This window comes from Rhipicephalus microplus, chromosome 1 (assembly GCF_043290135.1).
Source record: "Rhipicephalus microplus isolate Deutch F79 chromosome 1, USDA_Rmic, whole genome shotgun sequence".
Classification (NCBI taxonomy): Eukaryota; Metazoa; Arthropoda; class Arachnida; order Ixodida; family Ixodidae; genus Rhipicephalus; species Rhipicephalus microplus.
This window is the reverse complement of record NC_134700.1, coordinates 13002592-13029342: the sequence shown is the minus strand read 5'-3', so window position 1 is coordinate 13029342 and position 26751 is coordinate 13002592. Positions and strand designations below refer to the sequence as shown.

Sequence of the window (26751 nt, the reverse complement as noted above, 5' to 3'; positions counted from 1 at the left end):
CCCTTTCAAGGCAACGAGACAGCCCAATCGTGAGGACATGTCTCTCTCTTCAAGATATGAGTCAAGAAAGCCTTTTGCAAAGGGATGGAACATTGCCGTTGCCAGTGCTCACCATTAGTCTTTTCCCAGCACACAGAATGGGTTCCACTCCCTCAGCAAAGGAACAAACCCTCGTCAGAGAGAGGGAAACCGAGACGGTGAATAAAAGCAGTGTGCCAACGAGCGAATGTGCTCTGACACCGGCTATGAAAGAAGAAGGTCGAACCCGGAACCCTCTGCGAGCCAAGGACGACAACGAGGGTGGTGTAAGTGTCAACACTTTTGTTATCTGTAGTCTTTCTACGCAACGTTTATGCGCTATTGCTAATGCACAGCGATAAAGTGTTGTTGGCATAGCCTGTTGCCTTATGCACCCAAACTCGTGTAGCTGCGACGAGACAAACTACGAGTAGGGGAGGTTAATCATGCATGGTATGACTGTGTCAAATGAAACATTAGCTAGGCTTCTGCGTCAGCCGTACATAGAACGAAACCCGTGGATCTGGCGCCCAACGTAACGAATTCGGCAAGACGGCTAGGTTTGTGGATGCGAGCAACTACCACACTCCCCCAAACGTAGGACAGCAGGCATGTCAGAATTCCAAGATTTGTCAATGTTGTCTGATGTCGTGTCGCAGAGTGGCGATCTTTTGGCTAGTGCGGGGGGGGGGCACTGTTAGGACTTTTCCACAGCGTATATTTTTGGTCGTTTCACGCGGGACGATCAGGAGGGTGCAGAAACCGCATTAGCAGAGATTTGGCCTACGACGGAAAGCGTCAGCATGGCGCTCTGGCACCTCACGACGCGAACAGAGAGGCGCCGCCACAAGCTGCTCCGACACACACCGCAACTTTAGGCGAGTCTGCAGTCCGCGGGCAACAGTTTGCCCTTGAGCGATCGAGGTACTCTTACAGAATGCACTGCCAGTTATGCAAAGCCTGGTGAGCGCCCTGCGGAACACAACGCAGGCCCCGTGCAGACTGTGTGATCACTTGCCAAGGTAGACATGCTTACCTACACGGGGTACCAGACTGCAGGAGTGCCAACGAGTATCTCGACCAGTTGCTCCACTATCAGCAGGCGACGGAGCTTTCTGACGCCGAACTTCTTGGGCACATGGTCCCCGTGTCACTCACGGAGCAAGCAGCTCGAAGGTTCCGACTAAATGGACATTGTGCCCCCACGGTACAAAAATTTCGCGACAGCTACTGCGGCGAATTCCTACCGACTAATTATGAGTGGCGTTTGCGAAGAGAATTTGAGCTACGCGCCCAGCATCTGGACGAACCCTTGCTGGAGTATGTACCGGCAATGGACGAACTGTATTGTCTCGCTAACCCCCACGCCACCAACGCAGAAAATGCCGAGCGCGTTACGCGACAAGCGCACCCAACTTTTGCAGCGCACTTCAAGAGATGCAAGTTCGCAGAACTAGAAGAGCTCGCCACTGAGGCGAAGCACATACAAGGGGACATCTCGCAGCACGGTCGTATCGCCCGCCTCCACCCGCCGCGCAGCCAATTGAGCCTCGCTGTGTGTGGAATTAAATCTTTCACTGTAAAGTGCCAGTGCTTAACTTCACCATTCAAGGAAAAAAGAAAAGATAAATCTAGTTTTTGTTCACTAAATATTACGACTAGGTGGTGTTAGCTATCGCTCGATCTAAAGGGTACAGCTATATCAACCCATCCATTCATTTATCACCACCATCATCATCATGGTTAGTGCGTAGCGCCGGTATGTGAGTGGCGCGAGCAGCTGCTTGGGAGCGGCCGTTTCGGCGTGGAATGATGCGGTGGCGCTGGCGTCGACCAATCTTCCCGGGCGGATGGCTGGCAGGCGTTCCGCGTACGTGTTGGTACCTCTCTGTCGCGCCTAGTGTGAAGATGATCTCCTTCTTTTTTTTTCTTATTGACATACCTCCCCTTTTTCGCGCAAATAAAGGTTATTTGACATTATTGTTATGGAAGTTGCTGAGGCCCACACTGCAGCCCAAAGCAGCATAGCACATTGTACAATATAACCAGCGCGTTTTTTTTTTAATTTTTAAAGCGTGCACATTTTAGACGAGAAACCAGCTGACCGGTACACACCGGAAGCGCCCCCCCCCCCCAAAAAAAAAGGAATATGGTGCACACAAAACTAAGAACTCTTGGTACATTCCACGTAAAACACCAAAGCTGGACTCAAATAAAAGGCTCATTGCTTGTGGCTGCGTGCACACACGACAAAAAGTAGGCTTTATTGATAATATTTGAAGAACAGCAAAGTTTTTCCAAACATTCCTTTGGTTTGAAAATATGGGAATATATTCATTGCTGTAGGACCCACAGAAATGCAAATACGTAATACTGCAAAAGAATGTCTTAGGTGAAACATAGTAGTGGAAGATTTTGAGAGTTTAAAAAACGCAACAACACTGCAAAGCAGAGTCGTAACTAATGTTAATCATAATTGATAACATAAAAATGCAAGGTTTACATATTTATAAAACAATACAATTGCAATTAGGTAAATTGTAAAAAACGTAATATATAGAGCCAGGATACAAAAGATAACATAAAGCAAAGCAAACAGAATGACCGAGTTAAGGTTGTCTTTCCAAAATGCATTTTAAAAAAAGATGTTATGGTCGAAAGATCGTTTGAAGGGACACTGAAGTGCAACAATGAATTGGCTTAGATCGATGAATTATGCACCGAGATACCTAATGCTGCTAATTTTACCATCACAGGTTTAATACAATAAGATTCAAGATCAAAGAGTTATTTTGAGATTTCGCGTCATTATTTGCACGTTCTCTCGCTTACAAGCCTCTTCTAGGAAAAATTGTTTTTCTTCTTGGTGTACCGTAAAAAAATTAAGAGTGTAAGAAAATATGCACGAAAAATGACATCCTTTTTACGCCACTGTAGCAATTTATAGCCTACTCAATTTTAGGTGCTTCTGTGCGCTTTTGACACTGTAGAAGATTTCTCATCTTGACTTCATTTGCGCGTGTAGACCGTGGGTAAGGTCCGATGGTGGCAAAAATGAAGTTTCTGCTGCTCTACAACACAGTGGGACGCTTGCAACAAGCTGCAGAGCATCTGAGGCTTCTCGAACAGTTACTAAACTGGACTTGCTGAATAGTTTCTCTTGCACGAACACTTTACATTGCACGATTCGATTGTCTGCACAGGTGAAGTATACGGCTCGTTGAATGCAAAGTTCACGAGTGCTAGGATTCAGTGAGCACGCTACGTACGACATGCCAGAAAATCCAGGAAACTCGTGCAGCGCCCATGACTTTGATGGTAGGACAAGACCACGAAAGTCACCGAGAGTGACAACCGCGTCAGACGAGGGACTTGAGCTTGCCTCGTCAGCTTCGTCGCCATCTGCAGACGTTGCACCGTTGGTATGTATCCACAAGGAGCTGTGCAGGAGTGCTAATGCGTCGCCGTTTTCTGTTGTCATTCTCAGCCGGTACACACTGATGACGCCGCTTTGTTTTGGTCCGCGGAGCCGGAGTTTTGAGCGTCAAATGTGCAGGCAGGTTGGGCAAAATCGTCGGGACTGCATCAGGGGCAAGTGTCGGCGTTCCCCTGGGAATTCGGACTCAACACCATTGATAACATGTACGTAGTCTCTCACATTGAAATGCGGTTTGAAATGTAACTCGCAAACAGCACAATCGGCGTCAAGTGGCTTGTCAAGCCGATAAAGGTTCCGCTCCCAAAGAAGTCGTCGTTCTTCCTCTTTCGGGGCCTTAAAAAGAGATAACTTCCGACTTTGTTGCACACGCGGATATCCAGTTGTGCAACCTGGCGCGTAACAATCGTTTAGACGCTACTTCTTCGTCATTTCGCGACTAAAACCGAGATACCGGCCATGCCGCCGAGCCAGCCGAGTAAACCAAGTGGGAAGATTGGGCGATGGCAGCGCCGCCGCTACTTTCGCTACAAGTTGGGGATGGAGAAAGCAAGGGAAAGCGTTTCGGTCGCGCCACTCAAAAGTTCTAGTACACTCTAGTGGCTAGAAGGGGAGGTGGGAGCATCGCGCTCTCGCGCTGCGGAGGTTGGCGGAGAGCATAGCCTCCTATATTTTTTTGTGCCCGCGCATTAGCGCTAAATACATACGCGCCATCCGTCCCTTATAGTTTTGGCGCTCGCCGCCAGATGCCGCACCGATCCCATAATAACAGCAGACGACGCGGCCTATGCACGCTTGCGTTTATGACGGTCTAGAAACCGTCTACATTGCTTTGGATTATGCGTATACGTTAAGAAGTGCGCACACACCAAATTTTTAACACAAGCACTGTATGCAGAATGCAATGTGAGCTTTGTTATTTGATTTCGCGCTCAAAGCTTGAGCACTTTTCGAGACAATGGTTTGACATGAAAATCTTTTGCCAAGTCGTGTTTGTCAGTCACACTCGTCGCGAAGTTCAGAAAAAGTGGGCGGAGAAACTTCACGAGCACAACCTCCAAAAGTTTTTTATGATGTCCCGGGGTCGAGCACTTGAGTTTGTCACGTTTCTGTAGTATTTGCGCGGCGTTGTCAACGGCAGCCTTCAGTGGCTGATTCATCTTTCTCGCTCTTGCGAGGAAAACTTCCGCGTAATTCTTTAGAGAATTTAGAACCATTACGAGCTCAGTTGACGGATACAGGAGTACACCTGGGTGGATATCTCCACATTCAATCAGAACATGCTCCGCCGTTTCCTTATCTTTCCCGCAGCATGTGCATTGTTCTTCTTCTTTACTGAATCTTGCTTTATAACTACGCGTTCTAAGGCAACCCGATCTCGCTTCAAACAGTAAAGCGCTTCCCCTTGAATTATCGTAAAATGCCTCCCTCCTTATTTCATTTTTGCCCTTTCGGTAGTTACTCAAAGCCGGTTTTTTCTCCATAGCTGCCATCCATTCTCTCGTTTTGCGCCTCGGCGCTCCGCCAGGAGCGCTCGCATCCCATAATAGCTCGGGGGACGGCGCTGAGGGACCGACCGCTCGGGCACAAAGTTATAGAGGAGGCTATGCGGAGAGGGTGTCAGTTGTTCATGCCGACGAGTGGTGGCGCCCATGTCGTTTTTTAGATGTGTCTTAGATGTGCTAAATCTTCGTCCAGAATTTGAAGGACAGTACACCTGGAGCGCCAGGAACAGTCGCAGCTGTATTGATTACGTGCTTGCGACACCTGCTTTAGCACGACGTCTCACCCACATGAACATCGATGAAAAGGCTGAATTCAGCATAGGAAGTGACCACAACCGAATCAAGTTGAGCTTTTCTCGATCCTCCTGGCGAACCATTGCGATTTCGGAACATCGCAACCCAGCTGAGAGGCACCTCCCGCAGTCGGAGTATGCGGCAGTCGCGGAAGCATTCAAGCAGAACTTTCAACCGACGGAACCACCAACATATGATCAATTTGTGCTCGAACTGAGACGCATCATGAAGAAGCACGAAATTAGCGTAAATTCCCGCGGCGGCCTAAGGCGCAAAGGCTGGTGGGACGAAGAAGTACAACGGGCCCTTATTGCAAGACGAACGGCGAATCGCCTACACAGAGCGGCTGTTAGGACATCACCCGGAGAGGAGTGCATGAGTGCCAGGGAGGAATACCTCCGCCTCAAAAGAGAGATGCGGATCCTCGTACAAAGCAAAATAGCTCAGTACAATAGCAAACAATTGCGAATTATCACAGAGGTAGGGTGTAACGGTGCAAACAAATTTTGGAAATATGTGTCTTCGTTAGATCGCCAAACTCCGACACCACCCTAGCAACCTACCGGTCACCGACCTCGCAGCGCACCTCACGACCCACATGCAAGAGCTCTTCAATCCCACACATGACGAATCAACCTCAGCAGTAAACGGCGACCCGGATGAGCCTCACCAGCCAAGTGAAGAGGACCATTGGCAGATAACGAGGATCGCTCTTGAGCGTGCACTCCCGCGTATCAGCGCAAGCACTGCTACCGGACTGGACGGCATACCGGCGGGCCTTGTGAAATGCTTGGGGAAGTCTGCTCGAGAACACCTCGCGGGAATTTTCAATACCATCCTCAAGAACGGCCCAATCCCACCTGACTGGCAATGCGGCAGAGTAAGCCTCGTGCGCAAGAGAGGAGGCGACGCTGGACTGCTGGGCGACTATAGACCAATCACGGTGACGAGCGTCCTATATAGACTCTTCGCTCAAGTCTTGAAGGTGTGGATGAGTGGCTGGGCGGAGAAGAGGGGCATACTGTCGGAACTCCAGAATGGCTTCCGACGGAACCAACGCTTGGAAGACAATCTTTTCGTGCTCACCCAGACCATCGAGGTGGCACGGAGAAACCAGAGGTCTGCTTGGATGCTTTCTGGATGTCGCCAAGGCTTATTATAGTGTGCCACACGAGGAGTTTTTCCACCAGTTAGACCAACGACCAATGCCGAGCGTGTGGACAGACTTTCTCCGGCGGCTCTATGTAGATAGCTCGGTGGTAGCATGCTTCAGAGGCACCAGAACACAGCCTGTGAGTGTGACAAGAGAACTCAGGCAGGGCTGCCCTTTGTCTCCGCTGCTATACATGCTATATGTGGCGGTACTCGAGCAGGCACTCGTGGAATCGGGAGTTGGCTTCGCGTTCCGCCTCATGATTGGTGGGGTGGCGCAGACATGGACGCTGCCCGGCTTGGTGTTCGCGGATGAAATAGTATTACTGGCTGAGCGCAGCAGTGACCTTCAGAGGTTGGTAACACTGGTGGCCGACCACCTGAAGAGTCTGGGCCTTCACTTCAATGCCAAAAAATCGGCCATATTGCAGTTTTCAGGCGTGGAGACCATTGATGTGCAGCTTCCCGACGGAGGAAGCATTCCGGTATCAAACCAGTACCGGTATCTCGGTGTCAACCTTTGCACCTCCGCAGATATCTATGACAAGCAAGAGGAGCACGTTCGACAGGCTTCTGTGAGGGCCGCCAACGTGCTGCGACGGCGGAGTCTGTGGGGGTGCAACCGGTTTGTACTGGTGCGCGAACTGTGGAAGGCAGTACATGTGCCAGTGCTGACATTCGCCAACGCCCTCATCTGCCTGTCTGCAGCAACACGCCAGTGGTTGGAAAGAGGTCAACGTGAGGTCGGGCGACTGGCGCTGGCGTGTCATGCACATGTGGCTGTCGAAGCTATACAGGGCGGCCTCGGATGGTCAAGTTACGAGGCACGCGAGGCAAGGAGCAAGGCGGCCTACGAAGGACGTCTTCGCCTCATGAACGACCAGCGGTGGGCCCGTCGTGTATTTAGATACACAGCTATCAAGGGCATGAACACACCATGGCGCAGGCGTCTCCACAATCTGTGCCGCAAGTACTCCCTTTTTACTGACCCTGTCCAGGAGGACAGTGAGAGGAAATGGGCAGTAGGAGTACGGAATAGAGTGCAGGAAGCTGAGACGTCGATGTGGCAGGCGGCTATGGAGAAGAAACCCAGCCTGGCCCTATACAGAGCTCACAAGACCACCATCTCCGCCGAACGATTATACAACAATAATGTCGTCAGTGCGCTTCTGTTTGAGGCCCGTGCTGGAGCACTCCGTACCCAGGTGTATCGCCGTCACTTCGACCCGTCGTTGGCCTACGGCACTGTGCAGTGCAGGACATGCGGGAAAGACGAGGAGAACATTGAACACCTGGTGCTTCACTGCAAATGCCTGTGTACCCGTCAGACAGATGGCGCCACACTACCGGAGGCACTCGACTTTGTGAAAGACTGCGGCGCACCGGGAGGCGACATGGCGGGCCAAATGGCGGAAGAGGACGCGAAGGCTGGCGACTAAATATAACTTGACCGCGGCAAATAAGCAAAGGGGGCCAGTTAAAAAGCAAGTGAGGGAAACAGAGACGCTCATGTGGAAAGAGAGGATGGAAAAGAAGGGATCGCTGGGAATCTACAAGGCAAGCAAACAAGAGATCCGGAAAGAGAACTTTTATGACAACAATAAAGGTAGTGCGTTGCTCTTTGAGGCGCGGGCTGGCTGCTTGAGAACTCTAACTTACAGGAGCAAATATTCGTCACAGGATGAGACATGTGTTGGATGTGGCATAAATAAAGAAACAATCGACCACATAGTCATGGAATGTCAAAAGATTCAGCCGGATAGAAATGGGGGGAAGGTCACACTGCCTGAGGCGCTGGGCTTCGCGGTTGATGGAAGCATTAACTGGTCAGCAGTAGGTATTACTAACAGCGGCTGGAGTATTGGTGGAGGAAAAGCAGAGAAGTCGATAAAATAACATCCCAGCCAAGAGTAGCGGCTGGGCAAAATTAAAAAGACATCCGAGTTGAGGGACAGAATTTAAACTCGAACTATTAAGGTAGGCTAGAAGGCGCATGCCGTCACCCCGATTCAAAGGGGAGGCCTTTAATCATCATCATCATCGCCGCGATACCAACGTGCACCCCCTGGCAGCGACAGCAATAACCAAAGCAAGGCTTCTACAGTGGTGGTCAAGGAGACAGTGAACGATTGTGATGTTCATGGACCTGGTGTGATTTTTCTTTCCTTTTTTTCTCGTTCCGGTCAGGGTGCCCCCTCCCCCCCCCCCCCGGTATAAAGGGGAAGACCACAGAGATCATCATCATCAGATGCCCCTCTGGGCCGAAGCGGAGCACGTGCGTTTGCGCGGCTTGCGTTCGTACTGTTCGCACGATACTCGAAGTTTTGAAGCCTCTTCACACCGCATATCGTGATGGCTAAACCAGTGAAGCGCCAGACTCACTGCTTCGCGCCCGGATGCTCTACCGGGTACGTTTCAGCCCGAAAGGCAGGTGTAAAAAGGTCTGTTTTTACCGTACCAAACAATGAGGACCGGCTGAAAGCATGGCAGCGGTACGTTCCACGTGGTGACAAACTGCTCGACCAAACTGCAGTCCTGTGCGAGTTACATTTCGGGCAACGGTTTATTGTGAGAGATTACACCCACATCGTGAATGGTGAAGTTGTGAAGATTCCTCGCGGCCGCCCTTGCCTTACCGACGATGCAATGCCGTCGATCTTCCCAAACACGCCGAGTTATCGGCAAGGTTCCATTTGGCGTTGCATAAATTTGTTGCCAGACTTTGGGGTGGCTGTTGCCAGACTGCCGCTAAATTTGGCAGAACATTTTTCTCCTGTTGTTGTGGCTTCTTCGTAAGAGTTTGGTGCTATCCGCGGTGCACTTCTTGGCTGAAAACTTTTCTCCTGTAGTTGTGGCTTCTCCGTAAGAGTTTGGTGCTATCCGCGGTGAATTTAGCGAGTGCATGAGCGACGCTGGCCGTTTTAATTAACGTAATGGACCGAGCCTAGCAAAAGTCGAGCGCGGCGCTGCTGCGCAATTAAGAGGCCGTTTTAATTAACGGAATGAACCGTGCATTACAGAATTCGTTTTCTTTACGGAATATACCACGCCTAGCAGAAGTCGAGCGCGGTGCTGCCGTGCAATTAAGAGGCCGTTTCAATTCCGTTTTAATTAACGGAAGGAACCGAGCCTAGCAAAAGTCGAGCACAGGATATCGGCGAGCGATCACCTCCATTAATCGAAGGAAAAGGTCTTTCACGTTGAGACGTGCAACGACCAAGTACGTCTCGAGAGGAAAAAAAAAAAAAAAAAGAGCCTTGCCCCTGTCGACCCTGCCATCGTGAGTGTCCCGCGGAGCTGGGACAGCTGGCTGTTTCCTGCAACCATTGTACCTGAAGTGTGGGTCTGCTCGTTTTTTTTTTTTTTTTTTTTGCCGGGGCGATTGTACGTGACGACTTGCTGCATCGTGGGTCACCATAATTAAGCCGAGGTCCTTGCGAATTCCCCATCACTCGGATGTCGGCGGCCGCTTCTGTGCTGTTCCCGACTGTCTGTCTGACGGAGAAGCCACAACTACAGGAGAAAAATTTTCAGCCAAGAAGTGCACCGCGGATAGCAACGCGGATAGCACCAAACTCTTGCAAAAAAGCCACAACTACAGAAAAAAACTTTTCTGCCGAATTTAGCGGCAGTCTGGCAACAACCATCCTTCCAGTCTGGCAACCACTTATCCAACGCCAAATAAAACCTTGCCGAGTTATCTCCCTAAAAAGCTTCCTCAGAAGCGCAGCTCCCGGACATCGAGAGGAGAAGTGCTCGGCAAAAAAAGAAAAGTGAACGATGAAAACGAACTTCCTTCGATGGAGCACGATTCTTCCTTAGATGTGACAACGAACGGTGAACGTGTTTCCGGCGCGTCGTGTACAGTGGAAAAACTGGAGCATATGAAATGTGAGAAGCTTTCAAGCAAATACTGGTCGATGTGCCTACTTGCGGATGCCCCGAACGCTGTTGCGTTTATTGTTTGTGCTCAAGATGGTGATAGTGTGTGCTTCAAGAAACTGGTGTTGTGCTCTGCTGAGGATACTTGCTATCATTGTGTAGTGTTTGTGCAAGGGAAAGTTGTAAAAAAAGTGGACGTGTTTTATGTGAATGCTGTGGAAAGCCTCCTCCGCTCCATCAACGAGATGGTTGTGTGCTCCGGTTTTGAGCAAGGTGCTATTCCACTGGAGCGGCTTAACAGTTCCAATCAATCAAAATACAGAACGCATGGAAACAAGTTATACAGCAAAAGTTGCTCAGGCATGTCTCAAGATTAAAGGCCTTGTATACACTGCAGGTATCTAAGGAAACTGCTTTTGAACCAAGCATCCTATAAGAAGAGAAAAGCTAGAGTGGCTACTGGTTACCGTGCTTCGAAGAAACTAATTATGCAGAGAAGACAGTTGAGGCGAGAAAAGGCAAAAGTCAGTGAACTAAAGCAAATGCTTGCGAAAATGAAGCAAAGTAATTCTGCCCTCTCTGAATCAAACCTTCAAGAGAGTCTGTCTAAGCTGCCTGAAAAACAGCGGCAGCAGGTACAAACATGCTTTGAAGCAGCGAAAAGGAAAGGAACACAGGAGATGAAGTACAGCGATGAATGGCTTCTGGACTGCATTATAATGCGCATGAAAAGCCCAAAGCTGTATGAGCATATTCGAAAGCATAAAATAATGGTCTTGCCCAGCAAGAGTTGTTTGAACAAGTACGTGAGAAATTATAAGAGCAACTTTGGGTTCAATGATAATGTTTTTGCTGCCATTGAAGAAAAAACCAAAAGTATAGATGAGTTTCACAGGCACGGAGGTCTCTTAATTGACGAGCTGAAGCTCTCGGAGAGCCTCAAAGTGACAAGCAGTGGACTCATCGAAGGTTTCGTTGACTTGGGCAAATACACTTCTCTAGATCAAAGCACACAAACGTGTGATCACGGTCTAGTAGTATTGTACCAGCCATTTTCAGGCAACTTTCAGCAAATCTTAGGGGTTTTCGGCTCCCATGGAAATTTCAAGGCAGATGTGCTTGCAAAAATCATTGTCGATGAAACACTAACTGCCGAGAAGTCTGAGCTTTTTGTGGATTTTGTGACCACAGATGGTGCATCCTGGAACAGGAGTATGTGGCGACAATTTGGCATCAAGGGTTCTTCAAAGTCAGTTGTTTGCAAAGTGAAGCACTCTGCAGATCACAGCAGAAGTCTGCACTTCTTATCAGACTTTCCGCATCTTGTGAAGTGCGCCCGCAACAGCATTGTGTCGACGGGTCTCCAGGTGCCCGAAGGAAGGGTTAGGATAGATGTTGTGAAAGAGGCATGGAAGTGTGACAATAGGGACATTGTGCGGCTTAAAGCAATGCCTCGTGTCACAAGAGTCGTCATCGATCCGAACGGATTTGAAAAAATGAAAGTGAACTATGCCTTCACTTTTTTCAGTGATGAGATGGTCAGGGGTTTGTATGCATATAAGGAAGAGATCGAGAGAGTATGGGGCGTTGGCTCTAGTGATGCAACAGTGTCATTTATCAGAAGAATGGCTAGGCTGATTGCAGCCATGACTTCCCGCTGCAGCCGCGGTGCCATGCGTTCCCACTCGCCAGTCCTGGCTGAAGTGGAAGAATTTATTGCATATCTAGATGCGTGGGAAGGAAACGTTGGAAAGCTGGGCTTCTTCAGCCAGGGTACTGCAGAAGGGCTTCGCGTTACTCTGAAAAGCACCATGTCGATTTTCGAATATCTCACAAAAGAGCTTGGTTACAAGTACTTGCTGACATCAAGACTAAGCCAGGATCCTCTGGAGAATGTGTTCGGAATCTTGCGGCAAATGTCGGGAAGCAACGACCACCCGACGCCAACCCAGTTTCTGCTTTCGGCAAATTGTCTGTCGTTCTGCAGTTTGGCGAAGGCACCTGCTAACGGAAATGTGTCACTGTCAGTGCTGAAGAGCCTCATACATGGCAGCCACAAAGACCGGAGAGAGTTCCAGACGAAGCTTGACGAGCTCATGGACATAGGGTGTCTCAATGAAGTACATGAAATCCTTGAATCGTCTGGCATCCCAACAGATCCCTGCGCAATGGTTTCGGTAAAAAGCGACTCCTGAGTTATGCATTACGTTGCTGGATATGTCGCCCGAAGGATGCCGAGCCAAACCAAGTGCCCTGAATGTGCAAAAGCCCTTATCCGACCACGCGATTCTGATATGCCCGCAGATGCCTGCCTAATCAGAGAAGTAGACCGGGGTGGGTTGCTATACCCATCTGATGAACTGCAGGCTTTTATCGAAAACATGAAAGACTCGTTCGCGCGCTGCTTTAGCTTCAGCAAGCTTAAAGCAAATAGCATAATGGACTTCATTTCTGCGTTGACAAGAAACCGGCTAACTCATCTTGGCTGCGAAAAACATTCCAGAGATGTTACTAACAGGCTCGTCAAGTTTTATACAATGACAAGGCTGCACTTCATTGTAAAAGCGGAAAACAAGGCATGGGAGGGCAAGCGACGGCAGCGAATGCACTATTTGAAGCTTCGTCGCGTAACGTGAATATGTGTGGAGTTGCGCTTTCATGTGATTGTAATTTAGAGCTGCTTGCTGTATGAGATTGGCGATGTACAAAAATAAAGATGCAGGCTGTTAATTCCCTGAACGTGGCGCATGTATACAATTTTTATTAAAATCTCCTTGATTAAATATACGTCACTCGGTGTGCAGAAAATTCACCAGACACGAAACTCATCGAAAAAGTGAACAGCTGCGAAAACTGCAATATAATAAAATCGTTAAAAGTTACGCATTGAAATGTAAAGGGAGGTACCGATCGTTGCGATTGTGAGCATATGATCGTTTTACACCGACGTTTCAAATGGTATTCGAACTTATACGCACGGTCTTATCGTGGAGTACGTCGCCTTGCCTTTTGGGTGCTACCGCGTATGTTTGCATGCCATTAGAAGTAGTTCGTTGCCTTAATCTCGGTATACATACCGTGCTTAAATTTTCGTTTAAAACACCCCATTGCTAGTGCACACAGCTGCATTCCAGTTATTACATGGAGGTCGCAAGCTCTGCAAAGTGTGCATACCTTCTAGTGCAGCGCCTGGCCTGTTTGGCCGTGAAGAACGCTCGCCCCCACCGACCGATCTAAAAAGATACAGCAGCGCCACCGCTGCTCCCATGATCTGTTGCTACACTCCGCAGCTGGTGATGCTCCCACCTCCCCCTTCTAGCCACCATAGCGCCGGCAGTGATGTCTTGCCTGGGTGGTGGTGCTCGAGATATAAGCGGTTGTATACGACGGGTGGTGGTTAGTGCGAAGGGTTGTGCGCCGGGGGGCCTTCGTGGTAAGTCAAGCGTTGGCGAAGCCGTCTTGTGTGTGTTGTTGTGTTTGTTATGTTTTTGAATATTGTGTAATTTCGTGTAAGGCTGTTTAGCATGTTGATCACAATTGATGTTATGATTCGGCTGACGATATTGTCATTCTAGGAAGTAGTTAAATAAATACGAGTAGTTTTGGTTCGTTCCGACCGTGTCTGCTGCCTCCATTCACTCCAAGACTGTGGCGCTCCCGCCACATAAAAACCCCACAAGCTACAAATCACTGTAAAAAAGCCGCAAAGAAAACTTTTACTCTCAGGGGTCCTTTGAATACTGTGGCATTATCTTGGGTTACAATCTGAAATGAAATAATCATGTGGAATCAATCACTAGCAAAGCATTCAGAAAGGTTGCAGTTTAAATGTAAGGCTGTTTAGCATGTTGATCACAATTAATGTTATGATTCGGAGTTTGGCGGCAGTGCGCATCAACTTCACATCGCTTGATACTGTATATTTTTCCATGCAGCCTGTTTGAAGTGTGCACAGCGAAACTGCCCTTAGAAGTGGAAAAAGGATCGGATCCATCGGTTGCCGGCCACATCAGCTGTTGATGGTGGAAGCAAGGCATACTACTCCTGCGCATGTCACGTGGCTTCTTGATTCTGCACATATAAACCGAACATCCACTGGGTGATCTTCAGTTTGGCGGCAGTGCGCATCGACTTCACATCGCTTGATACTGTATATTTTTCCATGCAGGTGAGCGTTGTTCCACTTGCGATAGAATTATAAGCGTTTTAACTTTTTGCACTGCTGCCAAACTATTGTGTTTTGTGTTTCTTGACATAACGAAGGATATTAACAAAGCGTTTGAAGATTTTAAGAGAGAAATTCGGGCCGAGCTCCGTGGTTTTAAACAGAGCGTTGATCACTGTAGAGGAGACTTGTGACAATGCCAATTTGCTCTCGCAAGAACTTAAGGCTTTGCGCGAGGAACTAGTAATAACACGGAAAGCTAACGAGAAACTAGTGACAGAAAATCGACAGCTACAAATAAAAGTGGAAGAGCTCGAGCAATATACCCGTGCTAACAATCTTGAAGTTAAAGATGCGCCAGATGAAGGAGAGCCATTTGAGATTGTGAAAAAGTTGTGTGCCGCAGTCCAGGAACCGGTCACGGAATCTGATATTGACACCTGTCATAGGATGGGCATATCTAAGGAAGGAACTAGGAGCATTGTACGTTTTGTGCGACGCGACAAGCGGAATGCCGTTCTCATGAAAGCTAGAAAAGTGAGGCCCTCGGCTAGAGAAATTGGTCTCAAGAGCTCAGCACCAATCTTTGTAAATGAAAACTTAACCCGTCAGGGTAAACAGTTGCTTGGTGCTGCAGTGGCAAAGAAAGGGGAAGTTGTTTGGCGATTCGTCTGGACGCAAGGAGAGAAAATCTTCGCGCAGAAATCGGAGACATCGGAGAGACTCGGAATCTGTTGTCGGGAAGATATAGATAAGATGCATTAGTGAATGAACTTCGATTACTTGGGCTGTTTTTAATTACCCCAGGATGGCCAATGTTTCAGATTGTCAATATTATGACCAAGATAATCTCTTGTGCATCTTCAAAGTGTTGTCTGAACAGTTTGCTGCATTTCATCTAAATGCTCGTAGCATTAGAAACAAAACGGATGACATTAGCCTGTTCCTCAACCGTTTTGAGAGTAAATTTCATGTTTCGTGTTTTATGGAAACTTGGCTGACTCCGAAAGATAGCCCACCACAGTTCGCGAGTTATGTTCATAATGGCATTGTTCGTTCTTCGAATCGGGGTGGTGGGATCAGTATGTATGTTAAAGATACCCTCATTCATGACATTATCGACGACGTGACCTGTATCACACCTCATATAGAGTGTCTTACAATGTGTGTGCAAAATGTAATAGTTGCAGCTGTTTACCGACCTCCCACTGGGTATAAGTCTGAAATTTTTATCTTTATAGAAAAGCTTCTGCGCAAACCCTCATGTGATGCGTAGTCCATTCCTTATCATGGGTGATGTAAATGTTGACATGCTCAGTGGGGATGCATCATGTGAGCAGCTGAAAGCTATTCTAGACTCGTTTGCCTGTTCCAATGTCATCACACAACCTACACTTCTTACCACCCATAAGGCCACTTTGCTCGATGTAAGTATCACTAACGCCCCCAGTCAAACTTGCACCAGTGGTATATTATCACTTGATGTAAGCGATCACCTGCCTATTTTCACATTTTTGCCGCTTGATAGTGACAGGCGCGACTCAAGCGAAAAGCCGTGTTATCGTAGAATGAACTCGGATCAGCTTAATGAATTTTATCATGCGCTGAAAACCACACAGTGGAATTTCATTTATGCAGAAAAAGACCCTGATAAAGCATACAGTCTTTTCAATGAGGCACTTAAGGTTATCGATGACCGACACTTCCCACTTGTTCCATTCCGCAGGAAGAAAAAAATTTGCAAGCCTTGGGTTAGTCGATGTTTGTACAAAAGAATAAAACATAACAACAAAATGTATCATGCATTTGTACAGACACCTGACGCTGCTCTTTTTAGCAAATTTAAAGAATACCGTGATAAGTTAAACGCCAATTTGAAAAAGGCTAACACTTGCTACTATCAAACGCTTTTTGCTACTATACTTAATGAACCCAGAAAGCTGTGGAACGAAGTAAATAATTTATCAAACAACTCGAAAGTGAAACCTCGTATTAACATTGCAGCGGAATCGGAAGCACTCACAGAACTGAATGAATACTTTACGAATGTGGGTGAATTTCAAACAAATCTCAGTTCTGAAAGTTGTCATGTTACTACACTTAAACGCAAAAGGTTACTACACTCAGTTTATTCCCTACAAGTCCAAAAGAGGTAGAAAAATTAGTGGAAAACATTAGAAACAATGTTTCGGCAGGAATTGATGAGCTAAGTGCCTTACCCATTAAATACGTTGCGGCTCTTATATCCTCACCATTAACACATATTATTAACAGAATGCTTGAAACTGGAATCTTCCCCTCAGATCTGAAGCTTGCTCGCATATGCCCGATACATAAGGGAGGTGCTGTTGGTGATATAAGTAATTACAGACCCGTTTCGGTGCTACCTGTGTTATCTAAAGTATTTGAAAATGTCATCAACACTTGTCTTGTTAATTTCATAAATAAGCACCAAATGATAAACGATGCACAATACGGTTTCCAGAAAAAGAAAAGCACTGAGCTAGCTTTATTACATATAAAGGATAAAATACTACATGACATTGAAAACAAACTCTACAGTGTAGGTCCTTTCATTGATCTAAGGAAAGCATTCGATTGCGTTAATCACGACATTCTGCTACTGAAACTTAATGACTATGGCATTCGCGGCATCGCCCTAGATCTTTTAAAGAATTATCTTTCTTGTAGAAAGCAGTGTGTCAAAATTGGAGATGTTACCTCCCCTACAACCACGATAAAACAAGGAGTGCCCCAGGGGTCGATTCTGAGACCCTTGTTATTTATATTGTACGTTAACTTATTTACTATTCCTAACTCTCTCAAGTTAGTAATGTACGCTGACGACACCAATGTCTTTTTTTCAGCGTGCACACTTACTCAGTTTCAGAAAGTGATAAACAAATATCTTGTTCAGTTGGATGGTTGGCTTCACGCTAATAAACTATCCCTAAATAAAAAGAAATCTAATTACGTCCTCTTTAAGCCCGTTAATAAGCCCTGTGACACAGAGCTTACGCTAACATATCAGGGCACCGTCTTAGAGCGCGTAAAATGTCAGACATTTATAGGCGTATGGTTTAAAGAAAGCATGTCGTGGAATGCACACATCAATAAATTTACTTCAGAGCTAAGCAGAGCCGTCGGTATAATATTTAAACTATCCCATTTAATTCCTTTAAATCTAAAAAAGGCGATATATTGCGCGCATTTCTACTCCTGCTTATCTTATTGCACACTTGTTTGGCGTACCACAATAACTACTAATTACTACAAACTAGAAACATTGCAAAGGAAAGTGCTCAGACTTATCGAGAACTATTTCGGTGAGCCAAAAGACTTACCCACAAATCCTTTATTTGTTAAGTATAATTTGCTTAATGCAACTAAATTATACAATTATAAACTCCTCCTGCACATACAGAAACATGATCTGATAGACATGGCACATGCAACATCAAGACGTTATCCACAACGTAATACACAGACACCAATACCAAGAACACGTACGAACTACGGAAGGTCAGCCCTCACTTATCAGATAGCTGCACTAATAAATCGTGTATCTTCACAAATAAATTCTGATATCCCATTCCATAGATTTAAAAAACAAATAAGACTTTTCCTGTTAAATGACTGTGCAGCCGTTACAGCATAACCTCATTAACTGTCACTGCACCACTGTTCTTGCATTGCATTTTTTTATACGTTCAAACGTTTGCATTTTCGGTATGTGCAGTTATTCTACTTATATGGGTGCATTTTAATTTCTGATGCATTTCCCCGTTACATTCATTTCGCTGTATCTGTGCATTTTTGTTGTACCTCCTTATATTTACTTTGCTATGTACCGATGCTATTATATCTTGTCAAGTTGTATAAGTTGTATCATGTCGTGTTAGTTATACTTTTTATTCGCTGCTGCCTGTACGGTCCCCCAAGTCCCTTCAAGCTGTTTTTTAACAGCTTTTTCGCCTGGGGAACCCCCAACTTTTTGTGTTGGAAATAAACCCAAACTAAAATCTTACCTACGTAGATAGAAACATACACAGAAAGAACTGTTCATGTTTTACCGCTCATGATACTCAGAAAATATCTAAGGCTATTTATTCATAGCATTTACTTTAGCGACAGTCATATTTTTGACGTAAGTACATTCATCCTGCACTTAAAAATTTTGCCCGAAGTGACCATGATCAGAAGGCATGCATTCTATTTGCTTGAAATGAGTGAGTAAAAACTTCATTGTGAATGTCCAGCCGAATTTAGCGGGGTGGGGCTAGCACCATCCCTAAAAAAGATATTACACCTACCTTTGGTGTAGTCGAAAAGTAAGTAAAATGTCCCCCCCCCCCCCCCCTCACGTACCATTGCTAGCATCAAGGAGTTGGCTTTTTTCCAGTCAGTTCTATTATCTTACTCTAGTGGACACGGAAGCAGTGCTCACAACAGCATGCCTAACCACCTTGTCTTCGCTATGCAGGCTTTGTTCACGATCACCCTCGTATGGCCGTCCTGCTTATCAAGCATTCCTGCGCCTTTCCAAACGTTTCTACCAGTCACAAGCACATCTGCGCCGCTCGACAGCGCACCACCCATCGTGTTGGCACTTTCCCTGGATGTCCCCATCTGCCCCCAGCCTCATTGACGCAAAACAAAGATTTAAGAAACATGCCAAGCAACCTGATAGTCAGTGGACACGGGAGCAGTGCTCACAACAGCATGCCTTACTACCTTGTCTTCGCTATGCAGGCTTTGTTCACGATCATCCTCGGATGGCCGTCCTGCTTATCAAGCAATCCTGCGCCTTTCCAAACGTTTCTACCAGCCACAAACACATCTGCATCGCTCGACTGCACATCACCCATCGTGTTGGCACTTTCGCTGGATGTTCCCATTCGTCCCCCAGCCTCATCGACGCAGCCATCACAAGGAAACGAAGATTTAAGCAACATGCCAAGCGACTTGAACGTCAGTGGACACGGGAGAAGTGCTCACAACAGCATGCCTAACCACCTTGTCTTCGCTATGCAGGTGCGTACAGCCGCCTCTCTTCACGCTAAAAAGACCGATGATTGGTGCTCGCTCCTGTTCCCGTGTCCACGGGTGTTATTGGATACCATATGCGATTGCTTTTCTGTTGCCCTTCTGTTGTTACAATCGGGTGATATCGAGACTAACCCTGGACCTAACACTCTCTCCGAATCATGCTTAATATAGATTCACTCCCCGCAGACCCTTCAGAACAAATGAATATATTGTTCAAGCTGCTGAAGGATCAGCACACTTGATCCCTTGAAGGTTACAAGGCGCAATCTGAGCTGGCTTCTGATTTCAAAGCTATCAAAAATGGCCAGAAGGTCATCGAAACAAAAATTAATGGTCTTCAACAACGCTTGGACTTGCTCGAAGAAAAATAATGCAAATTCGATGAATTAACTAAAGATATGGCATCCCCGCTGGCTCAGGTTGAAAAAACTGCTAGTTGTTTAGGTATGTTCGATTCACGTCTCGCTGAACTTGAAGATCGATCACGCCGTGATAACCTTATATTCCGGAGTATTCCTGACACAAAAGAATCGTGGCAAGAAACCGAATCGAAGCTAATCACAGCAATAAGATCAGTTTCCGACTCATTTCCCGATGGTGCAGTAGAACACGCCCACCATTTCGGTTCCTTCATTCCGAACAAGTGCCGCCCCATCATCGAAAAATTTTCACGCTTCAAAACAAGGGAAAGCGTAATTGCTCTGCGAAACCAATTTAAACAACAAAATCTTTCAGTTGGCGAAGACTTTTCATTACTTACCCGCACTGCCCGCAAAAAACTCTTTGAATTCGGTACCGTCCAGCCTGGCTCTTCCAACTTCAAGCTTCGTTACAATAAATTATTTAAATTATTTCTGAACAATATATGCTACCTGTACGACGCTACTAACGATTATATCCATGAACTGATTCAGAATGCAACAGGTGCTGGACTAAATCGTGCGAATGCACGGTTTCCGGCACAATAGCAAAACATTGAGGGAAGTGGCCGATCACCTCATGCAGACACATTTTTCCTGCCCATTCTTTTCACAAATGCAAGGAGTGTTGTAAACGAATACTTTTCTTTGTCATCAGCAATCGACACGTGCAGCGCTAAAATTGTCGCCCTTACCGAATCCTGGCTTCCTGCACATGTGCTTGATTATGATATATTTCATGGCGCTTTTAATTTCACTGTCTACCGGTGTGACCGCACTGAGCGCCGAGGAGGGGGTGTTGTTCTCGCCATTTGTAAAGATGTTCCGTCGTTTCATGTAGACATTAAAACCGAGCTTGAATGCACATAGACCTGCCTAACACTCAGTCATACAAAGATAATCATTGGTGTATGCTATCGCTCGCCTTCATCATCTGCCACCTTCATCGACAATTTACATGATGCTATTAACGTTGTTTCATCTCGATTTTCCTCATCACCCTTGTTTTTACTCGGTGACTTTAATTTTCCCAATCTGTTATGGAACACACAACCACCTGGTAAAACACCTTTTTCAATCAGGCGAAAGAATGTTGCAAACTTTGTTACATGTTTTCCCTGTCCTAACTCGTTACCCAGCCGACCAGAATCACTTCCACCACTGCGAGCACGCTTGACTTAGTCTTAACTAATCGTCTAGGTCTAACTTCCCCTATAACTTTTCTGCCTAGTATTAGCGATCATTCTTTAATAAGTTTTGCTGTTAACGGTAGCGCTCCTAAAACAACTAAGGTTGAGAAAGTTATTCGTGATTATAAGAAAGCTAATTTTGAGGCAATTAACAATGCATTGAGCTCATTTCTTGACAGTTATTTCATTAACTTTGATACACATTCTGTCGAGATTAACTGGAGTATTTTTGCAGATCAGATATGTCTGTTGACAGAAAAATACATTCCTAATCGTACCATCACTTCCAACACACACGCCCCTTGGTATAACTCATACATCAAGCAACAGAATCGAAAGTTGGGCTAGTTGGATATGCATGGTATAACTGTCAGTTCAAGCGCACGAATAAACAGAAAGGAAGAGTCACACAAGCCATTTCTGGCTTGTGTGTTTCGGTCAAAACACACAAGCCAGAAATGCCTTTCAGAGCGATTGTGTCCGAAAAATACACGTGGCAAAACATTGTTTCGAGATACCTGCAAAGCAATTTAGAAACACTTGCTATCCCGGATCCTTTTTGTGTCAGTTTTCCGAAGAGATGGTACAGTTTCTGAGCACCGATAGCTCTAGCAAATGTAGCGCTTTCAGTATAGACATTGAGGACTTGTACTATTCGATACCTCAAGATGAGCTGATGACAAGCGTTCAAAGCTGCATCGCGCAGGATAATGATGAATTGTCTTTTAGCCTGAAGTGTGTATCTAGTTTTCTAGAATTACTTAGCTTCTACCTGAAGTCAACTTTTGTGGCTTGGGGTGGTAATCTTTATGTCCAGAGATCAGGGATATGCATAGGCTCATCAGTAGCTCCGATTTTAAGCGAAAATTTTCTCGAAAAGATTGGTGTAGCACTTCAAAATCATTTGTCAGGACTCCCGGTTCACGTATTCAGATACGTCACTGATTTTCTCGTGTTCACTACGTCCTCAGATTTTATGCGAGATGTTGTGAATATTTTCAAGGTTTTCAGAGAAACAGGCAAGAAACTAAACTTTTCTTTTGAATTTCCGCGTCTACAGCAACTGCAATTTCTAGATCTTAACTTGATCTTCGAACCCCAGCATGTTTGCTGGTATTATTGTCCTAAATCCGTAAAAGGCAGCGCCCCGTTTCTACTCTCCACTCTCATGTGGTAAGTGGTATTTCGGCCAAACGGGGCGCTGCCATAATGAAAGGCTAAAATAGCACTATTATAATGTTCACAAAGCAATCCAGGGCCACATTGGAATTCACTGCCGCGATTGTGGATGTTCCCCCATGTTTGATCAATGTGAAGTGGTTAAAAAGCACCCGTCACAATTAACTCGGGAAATTATAGAAGCGCATTGTATAGCAAGAGCTGGCATCACGTGTATTAGCGCCCCTTCTTTGCTTTTATCTGAACATGAAGTGGCCTTCCTTAATCAGGATAACCTCCTATGAATCTGTGATATGTGACGGTTAGATGTTGTGTGTAATCTTGTCGTTGCGTTAGGGTGGTTTTGTATGCTTGCGCCGGTCTACATATTTGATGCAGTTTGACAATAAAGCTCAGTTGGAAGTTAGTGCTCTGTCCTCTTGTGTCGGTCTGCTCGGCCGTTTCTTCTTCCCCGTGATGCGCTATACCAGTTCAAGTACGATGTCATCACGTCCGTTTGTAACAACAAGATTAAGAAACTCAAATTTGAAGGGAACCACTCGGGGCGTCGTGATGAGAGTAGATAAGCTAGGAGGATAGCAGTGATTCCTTACCTTCATAAGACATCGCATGAACTTAAGCAACTCGCTAATAGATATAAAGTCGATGTGCTTTTCTCAGCCAAAAGAAAACTGCAGTCTATTTGTTCATGCATGCGCAGAGAGTTTCCGCAATGTCGCATGAAGCACAGCAAAAAGTTTGTGGACTGCGCAATAGACGTTGTTTACATGACACCTTTTAGTTGTGGTAAAGTGTACATCGGTCAGTCGGGAAGGTGCGTGAATGTTCGTCTCAGAGAGCACGATTCTTCTTTGAAACCCTTGGGTGCATTGCATCTCGTGGCTTATTGCAGAGAGTGTGGTTGTTATCCTGTTTTTCAGGATACTGAAGTGGTTTTTCGATCTCACAATCATTTAACTCGTGAGTTGACAGAAGCTTTTCACATAAGAAAAAGAGGGGAACAATGCATCAGCCAGCCTTCTGTTTTGCTGCACGATACAGAGTTTGCTTTTCTAGATTATGTTCTGAGGTAATCTTTCTTCTTTTACCCTGTTGTCGATGTGCCACGGGTGTACTTTTTTGCCAGCACACGCATGCGTTGTTTTCCGATTGCCTGTTTATATATTCTTGCCTTTCTAATAAACAGTTTAGTTGCGAGAAAGCGCTTGTCCTCTCTTTCTTTCTGTTTATTCGTGCGCTTGAACTGACAAATATATCATACATCAAGCGCCTATCTAACAAAAAGAAATGGCTCTATCATTCAGCTAAATCATCTTTTAACCAAGCACGTTGGGAATCTTATGAAACTGCTAATCGTACATACATATATCTGCCCTAAAGGAAGCTAAAAATCATAACCTAACCCACACACCACCAGACATGATCAAAACAGACATTTGCAAGTTCTGGCGCGTCATTAACCCCCCTTGCGATAGCACTATCATTCTAAAAGTGACAGAAGGCAACATAATCCCAAGTAACGCTTGCACGATCACTCCTAATGACGCATTTTGCAATAATTTCTCGGTTTCAAGCAACATTCACCTACTGGACACCAGCGCATGCAACTATCTTATCATGGATCTTGTAACTGTACATTCATCTGGTATTGCTAAACTTATTGATAAATTACCCTTTAACTCAGCTCCAGGCTTCGACGGCATCAACAGCAAATTTTTAAAAAGCACTAGCGCCTTCAGCTCCATCATATTGACCAAAATCTTTCAACAATCCATAGACTCATCTACTCTTCCTTCGCATTGGAAAATAGGAAACGTGGTTCCTCTGTACAAGTTCGGCAGCAAAAACTCGCCCTTGATTTACTGCCCAATCTCACTGACCAGCACCTGTTGCAAACTTCTTGAACACGCAATTTTCACCAACCTGGTTAACTTCCTCAACTCAAACTCATTTTTCACCACAGCTCAACACAGTTTCCATAAAGCTTACCCATACGAAACACAACTAATATCATTTACTCATGAACTAAACTGTATTTTAGATCGCGCCTCATCTGCTGACTGTGTGTTTTTAGATTTTAGTAAATGATTTGACAAAGTTTCGCATCAACTACTTCTTTTCAAACGAAGTCTTTTGAACCTCGATAATAACATACTAAAATGGATTGAATATTTTCTTTGTAACCGCCATCAGTTTGTTACTGCTAATAATCACGACTCACCTGTAACTGAAGTTTGTTCCGGCGTGCCTCAAGGATCAGTACTAGGACCACTTCTTTTTCTAATCTTATTAACGACTTGCCATTTACATTGACATCTCATGTTCACTTATTTGCTGACGATTGCATAATTTACCGTGAAATAATCAGTACTGATGATTCTAATGCTCTTCAATCAGATCTAAACCTTATAAGTGATTGTTGTAATACCTGGGGAATGCAACTAAATATTAATAAATGTAAAATTTTACGTGTTCATAGAAATTCTACCACCCTTCTATTCTACCATATGAATAATATTCTCTTAGATCCTGTGAATTCGTATAAATACTTAGGCATTCATACAACTTCAAACCTAACCTGGTCTCTTCATATTGAATACATAACCCGTAGAGCTAACAGCACGCTTGGCTACTTACGTCACAAATTTTCTAATGCCCCGTCATCTTTGAAATTACTACTTTATTAGTCATTAATGCACCCGAAACCAGAATACGCCGCAGCAGTGTGGGACCCACACAATGAAAACCTCATCTCTCTAGAACTTCTTCAAAACAATTCTGTTTGTTTCATTTATTCCAATTATAACCGCACTTCCAGCATATCTTCAATGAAAACTAACCTATGTCTTCCATCACTAGCATCACAGCGAAAAATAGCTCGCTTAACTCTGTTTCATAAAATATACCATCACCCATTTCTTCATAATAACTTCATTTCACAGCCACATTACTTATTGCACTGTGTAGACCATCGCTTCAAAGTCGGAATTCAAGCAGGAAATACCAACACCTTCAGTCATTCATTTTTCCCTAGAACATCTGGACAATGGAACCACCTTCCCAATGACATAGTCACCATCATTGATAATAAACTTTTTCGAAAGGCTATAGCTAACATTGTTTAACTTGGAATTCATGGCACCTTATTATTGTTGTAAAGTTGCATAAACAGGAATTAATGTCATGTTACTTTGTTTGTTTTTTAATATTATCGCAAAGCATTTCCTTGCTACATTGTATGTACTGCTACTTCTAGTCGTTTGTTTTATTGCACTCTTGTATTACGTTCTTGTTCCGTTATTTACCACCCAAGTTTGCACAATTTTCTGTTCACCACTCCCCCCTGCAATTCCCTCAGGCCTTGAGGGTACAATAAGTAAATAAATAAACCCTATCATACTAGCAGAATTTTCTAATTTAGAATTTACATTTATTCTATATATTGCTTGTTTTTTCCTGTCTTGCATTGTACACTGCCATGCATTTGTTATTCCCACCGATCATACTTCACCTTACCTTTTTTAATGCATTGCATTCATTTTTTTATACTTACCTTCTTTTAGGGGCGAAGCTTCTTATGGCGTGGCTTGTGCGTCTCTCGTAGTACATAACCACCAGTGGCACATACCCGAAACAGGTATAACATTTGACCTCCAAGGTGGTGCCGGTGAGAGATTTCTCCTGTGCGTTGTTTAACAATAAAAAATAGTGCTCAATGCACATGCCAATGGCTACTAATGGGGAATGAGAGACAGGAGCATTCGGCTTTTAGTCAACGCCCATGCTGCGATCCCCATTAGCAGCCATTGGCATGTACACATTGAGCACTATCGGACAAGAAAGGGTTGTTACATTATACTCGCTGGGCGTAACCTCCTTAGTTTTAGAAAGGTTTAGCGAGTGTTGAGCCGCAGGGCCATGAATACAGTGAACTAGTATATACCATGAACTCAAGGTGGTTGAAGGTGGGAAGTAGACTCGAAGCGCAAGCCGTAACAAAGTGTGCATGTGCCATCTCTCGTTTAGTCCTTAGAATGTCCACTGAATGGCGGTGCTTCTATATGGGGAATATATGATAAAAAGATGCGAGATGGTGGGACTTGGAGTGTTGAATAGATGGACGAACGGACACACAGACAGATGCATGGATGGACGCAGGGGCAGATGCATGAACGAACGCAGGGAAGGGCGCACGAACAGACGTATGGACGGTCACACAGATGGACGCATGGACGGACGAATGCTTCGCCCCACTCTCCATCATTCACTCCGTGGATATGCCGCCATTTTTTTCTTGTACAAATATGCTGTTGTCTACTCCCACCATGTAAATAATGGCTGTTCTTGGGCGGCTATCAGGGTAAAAAATTTGATTGGAAAAAGATTGGTGAGAGAATATAAAAATTAATTGTTTAAAAAAAGTGATAAATTTTTTTGTGAAAATAAAATAAAATGTGTGTAT

The 26751-nt window shown here is 45.3% G+C and overlaps 1 long non-coding RNA gene across 1 annotated transcript; it reads right to left on the bottom strand.

Annotated features, from left to right (window-relative positions):
• Positions 1–2246: 2246 nt before the first annotated feature.
• LOC142800172 (uncharacterized) lies at positions 2247–26537 on the bottom strand. The gene is made up of 2 exons (XR_012893923.1): positions 25843–26537; positions 2247–2391 (listed from the first exon to the last, which is right to left on the bottom strand). It is a non-coding gene; the product is annotated as an uncharacterized LOC142800172 (long non-coding RNA).
• Positions 26538–26751: the final 214 nt, after the last annotated feature.